Here is a 6455-nt window from a genome sequence, read left to right on the forward strand (position 1 = left end):
TGGTCCCATTTGTTTTTGTGCCCTATCCACACAAAAATGATTTAGGAGATATTGCAAACTTGACACAAAAAATAATTCTTTGATCAAGCAGAAGTGAAACCTCTGCCATCATGTATCCTACCACACACAGCGCATTGTTTTGTTTCTCCACTGTCTGTAAAATAGCTCTATTCATCTTCTAGACGAGGGAAAATGCTGAGAGCACAGAACATTCCTCCACAGGCCAATATATGAGCTCGCAGCGACCCCTCATCCGAGCAAAGGGCTTGTATCAGTAGCTTGTGTGTGTGTGTGTGTGTGTGTGTGTGTGTGTCTGCCACCATGTCGGCGAGTTTAAGTGTTCATACAGCGCAGTAGATGTCTACAAATGAGATACCCCCCCCTAAGCCATCTGACAGCTTTAACGCCTCTCCCCTCACAGACACACGCCGTGAGAGAGAGAGCAGGAGTGTCTGTGTAAGCACTTCTGTCTCCCCTCTGCTTCGTCTCGTCCTCTTGACTGACACGCTGTGGGTCTGAATCTCTGCACCCGCTCCTTTGATCTCTTAGCACAGGACGCCTCTGTTCCTCAACACCAGCATCATGTTAGCCAACTATGAGAGGCATACAGATCAGGTACAGTGGTACGGTCTCCCAGAGAGCCCATAAACCTAAACAACCCCTGGCCTCTGTGGGGGGTGCGCTGCTGTTGATGCGGGGAGACCCACATTAAATAAAACCCTGTTCTTTTTTCTTCTTCTTATTTTTTTATTTTTTTACAAAGGAAAGGGTCTCTTGATTGGCTAAAATGGGCGTGGGATTCAGGATGCATTTCTGCCTGTTTGATGTGTTTGAAAGGTTTCTCCTTTAGCCAGTTACTTTGATCTCTGTAAAACAAAATATTCCCAAATCCCATAGTCCTGACTGAGATTAGTGCCCGTATATGCAAAAACCTCTAAGAATAGAGCACTCAACTAGGTCACTGGTCAGGTCACATGACCACATCAACTTAAGTAGGTCCTCACATTAAAACTTCTAAAGATGCTTAGAATATGTCTAATTACTCTACAGGGTCAGGATTGTTTGTCTGATGAGCGGAGGTGGTCTCTTGTTTCTTCACAAACAAGAGATCAATCATGATGTTAGTGATTATTTCAGAGGTGGAAATACTGCGATTCAACCACCCTATATACCTATATATTTCAATAGTTGTTAGGTTTGAGTATATTCTAAATTCCCAGAAAACAGAATTCTAAGCAGCTTATATTTTATACAATTTTAATACAGAATTATTATTATTTTTTTGTCTTTTCTTTATCAAGTTTCTTTTTTTCGTCGGCTTTTTCTCCCCAATTGTACTCGGCCAATTCCCCCTGCTGTCCCCGGTCTTTGCTCCACCACCTCTGCCGATGCACATGCCTCCTCTGATACATGTGCATTCGCCAGCCGTTCTTTTCAGCTGACAGTGAAGAGTTTAACCGGCAGGACGTAGCGCGGGAGGATCACGCTATTCCCCCCAGTTCCCCTCCGCCCGAACAGATGCCCCGACTGACCAGAGGAGGCAGTAGTGCAGCGACCAGGACACATACCCCACCGGCTTCCAACCCACAGACATGGCCAATTGTGTCTATAGGAACCATTGGTAGGAAGGTCTGACCAAGCCGAGGTACTATACTACTGGATCTCCACGGTGGTAGGCGGGTGCTTTTACCTGGTTCTGAACTTTTTCACGCCAAAGACCACTAAACTGACACAAATTAGACCATGGACTCCCATCTGATAAGATTTTAGCTTTTGTGACGACCCTCTCACTCTCCTGTCCCTGTCTTGCAGGAGCCTGGTGTTGGGGTCATTGCTGATTGGGTGCACCTGGGCCCGGTGCATTCATGGGCTTAAGAAGACCTTCAGACCATTGAGTCTCTCTCCCTCCTCACAATGGCCCTTTTGTTCAGTTCGTTCGTTTGTTTAACTAGGAATCGAGTGCGCTACGCGCGCTCGATTCCTAGGCTTGCCCGCTATGCGGTTCACTAGCTCGGCCGCTCCGCGACCTCACCCGTCCTGCAGCTCACCAAGCTAGCCCTGCAGCTCGCATTTGGCTCCTATGTGGCCAATGAGACCAGCATCACTGATGATGGCAGATTTATAACATCACTGATGATGTCACAGTGGGATTTATGACATCACTGATGATGTCACAGTGGGATTTATGAGGGATTTATGACATCACTGATGATGTCAGTGGAATTTATCAGGGATTTATGACATCACTGATGATGTCGCAGTGGGATTTATGACATCACTGGGATTTATGACATCACTGATGATGTCACAGTGGGATGTATGACATCACTGATGATGTCACAGTGGGATTTATTAGGGATTTATGACATCACTGATGATGTCACAGTGGGATGTATGACATCACTGATGATGTCACAGTGGGATTTATTAGGGATTTATGACATCACTCATGACGTCACAGTGGGATTTATGACATCTCTGATGATGTCACAGTGGGATTTATGACATCACTGATGGTGTCACAGTGGGATTTATGACATCACTGATGATGTCACAGGGATTTATGACATCACAGTGGGACATTTATTTTCCCTTAGTTTTAGTTAATAAATTATTGTTTTAACTTAGGATTAGGGACTCTCCTCATTTCTTACTTCCTTGAGCCGGGTTGTAACATATGAGGGGAGTCATACACCAGTAAAGTAAGTAACAGTTACAATAGAGTAGACTAATGAAGGGAAAATAAGTAGATAAGACAAACGAACAGAACAAAATGTGGTGAGGAGGAGAGAGAATGATGGTTCTGAAGGGCCCAATCAGCTTACCGACCTCAACACCAGGCTCCTGCTAGACAGAGCCAGGAGAGTTGGAGGGTCGTCACACTTTTAGATGTTTTATTACAGAAAGTGTGCGAGTGTATGACCAACATTTCTGTCATTCTCTTACTTGTGGTTGGAATTCAGGTGAAAATAGATTAGCTTTTTTGCTGGGGACCCCCTGGAACCTCCTCAAAGACCCCTGGGGGTCCCTGAACACCACTTTGAGAACCACTGCTCTCCACACTACCCAGATGCCCCCCCCCCCCCCACACACACACACACACAATTCTGTAAATTGATAAATTCATAACAAGCACATTTCATTTTATTTACAGCCTGTGACCAAATGAGGTATGAAACAAACATTTTAAAGAATATCATTCGAAAATGAATAGTTTTATTTGACATCACACTTAACAATAATCATGCAGTTCAATGTGATAAACATCAATTTGATATGATGATTTTGCATACACAAGGTATATTTTGATATGTATCGATGCCAAAGAAAAAAAAAGACTTGATATTGACTTGATATTTGATACTTGATATTGACTTGATATTGTTTTCACACATATCCCCGAGCCCTATAACATATTTGTTGTGGCACTGTAATGTTTGATAATGTCGCAAAAAATATTCCTGTAACTGATGGAGCTTGTCTGTCCCTCATCCTTTAGGAATCGCCAAAGCGTAACCTATTGATGTGTTTGCCCTAAGCGGAGTTCAGTGACCTTGTTAGAGCTGCAATATAACACCCCTGATTAAATACATGCCACACTTTTAACTCCATAGGATTATACTATTTAGGTCCCAATTAAATTCATAGCAAGGAAATTGGATCATAAACTCTTTAAAGGATCGTTAACAATCATTAGACGGGATAATGGCATAGCAATCAAAATATGTTTAAAAAACTTTGAAAGTCTTTTCGTGACTTTGTTGTTTTTGGACGTATTCCAAGCTGATTAATGTGGAATTGATTGATTTACAGTTGTAATTAGCTGTCTCCTGCATAGATGCATAATAATCATAATATCTGCTCGCTTGTTTTATGGTATTAATTGGTTTCATTAACAAAAGCAGTTAATTGAATAACAATTAACAAAGTTGACAGTGGCATCAACACAGTACGTGTAAACTCCCTTGTGTTTTCCCCTATGATGATAATGAAACCACCCTTTTATCAGATTGGAATTTTGTGTGTTGGACTATGTAATGACTAACATAATATTGTGCTTATTAGTTTATTGGAGTGGCTCACTGATGCGTTGAGCTGCTATTGAACGCGTTGTGTTTAACAGGTAGGCACCATATGCTGCGTTAATCAGACATTGGAATCACATTCGGTTGGTTAAATGGTCGTCTAATAAAAGCGGGTGCTAAAACAACTTGAGCTAATTCAATATCACACTAGTTTGGGTGAATATGAACAGCTGTTCATATTTGTTGAATTGTTTTAACCTTCCTTGTCTCATTTGAATTCTTTCCCTTTCTTTTTTTGTGGGGTTTAATTCCAGACAGTTGCATGTTTGTTCCTCAACTTTTCCGTGTGCAAACTAGAGATGGAGGCTGGACTAGCTGTCCACTCTCCTTAGAAGAAGACAATGCCAGGCATATTGTAGTGACAGCTTGCATTGTGTGCATGCTTGCATGTGTGTCAGTCTGTCTCTCTGTCCATGCATATATACTGTATCTGTGTGTGTGTGTGTGTGTGTGTGTGTGTGTGTGTGTGTGTGTGTGTGTGTGTGTGTGTGTGTGTGTGTGTGTGTGTGTGTGTGTGTGTGCATGTGTGTGCGCATGTGTGCGACTGCGTGTGTGTGTGTATAGACAGGAAAAGAGTGTGTATGTTAGAAAAATTGTGTGTGTGTGTGTGTGTGTGTGTGCGTGCATGTGTGTATAGACAGGAAAACAGTGTGTATGTTAGAAAAATTGTGTGTGTGTGTGTGTGTGTGCATGTGTGCGACTGCGTGTGTGTGTATAGACAAGAAAATAGTGTGTATGTTAGAAAAAGTCTGTGTGTGTGTGTGTGTGTGTGTGTGTGTGTGTGTGTGTGTGTGTGTGTGTGTGTGTGTGTGTGTGTGTGTGTGTGTGTGTGCGCGCGCTACAGTGACAGCTTGTATTCTCCGTGATTAATGATGTGCTGTGTGACTTGATAAGTGCTGCGGAGGACCAGCGCTTGTTTCAATTAGACCTTGTGAAGGTCGCGACGCCGCGCCGGCCTCTCATTATCATATCCATAATCAATCCACATTATCATAGGGCAATGCCGAGTGGATGTGTGTGATATCGGTCATACACACACACACACACATACACACAAACACACACATACACACAAACACACACAGACAGACGCCTAATCACATACCAAAACACAATGACATACTCTCACTCACAAGCACACACGCGCACACACACACACACACGCACACACACGCGCGCACACCCGTCACTCCAACTTGATTTGAATCATAACCGTAGCTGTCGGAACGGATTGTCTGCTCAGATTAAGCGCGTGGATCTGAGAAGTCAGCAGCAGCGGGCGTTGATGGTGGTGGCATTTCAGATCCTCTCTAGACACAAATGTCACTCTCGTCTCTCCTCACACAGACACACACGCAGACAGACACACACGCACACTTTACCCAGGGACCCCCGGGGCATGGTTAATGGAGCCCAAGTGATTTGTATATTTTTAATCCTCTAATGAGAACAGATTGAGTGGTATTTTCACTCGGATGATCTCGCCACCTACACATTCCCTCACGCTTCTGATGTTCAGTAAGGCCACAAACAGGCTTTCAAACAGCAACACGACAGCATCAGCATCATCTTTGTCTCATCCGCTCACCACAGAGCTACAAAGATGATGTGAAGATGCGTTCAAAACTGGACTGAGATTTTTGTTTTCATCAGGAAGTGGGACGACTAAGTCTGTTTTTGTAGTTTCTCAGAAAGTAGGAGGAGGAAATGTAGAAAAGTGTGGAAGTATTGAGCATGAGCAAGATTCAAACCTATGGCAAGGCAGCACGCTGGTGCACAGCGCGGAACTCTCGTGGGACACGATCTGATTTGAGACTCCCGGTAGTCTCATTCAAGATTGAAATCTCTTCTTCAGAAGAGACCTGTAAGCACAAGAAAACGTGCATTAAAAAAACAGAGACAGACAAGTACAGTTCAGTCACATGTTCTAAAAACATCCCCGCAACAAACAGACTGTAGGTAGACTATCCACAATCACATGAATCAAAGCAATCAGGACCAGGAATCAAATAAGAGCAGAGAATCTTCCCTGGATAGATAGATGTGAGGCAAGCTGCAGTGTAGACATTTAAAGTACCTGGGGGATTTTTCTGGGAAATAACATTTTTTACGGGTAGAGTTAGGGTGAAATTGCGTAATCACAATGGCTGCTGCGGGGATTGAACCCTTGACCTCTTGTTCTGAGACAGTGTCACGAACTGCTGCTTGAGGTGGGGTGTGAAATAGGCACGCATAGTAGCCTGGGTCTCTTACCACCATGACACCCTATAGTAGCCTGGGTCTCTTACCACCAGGACACCCTATAGTAGCCTGGGTCTCTCTCTTACCACCAGGACACTCTATAGTAGCCTGGGTCTCTTACCACCAGGA

This window comes from Poromitra crassiceps (assembly GCF_964638095.1).
Source record: "Poromitra crassiceps genome assembly, chromosome: 14".
NCBI lineage: Eukaryota > Metazoa > Chordata > Actinopteri > Beryciformes > Melamphaidae > Poromitra > Poromitra crassiceps.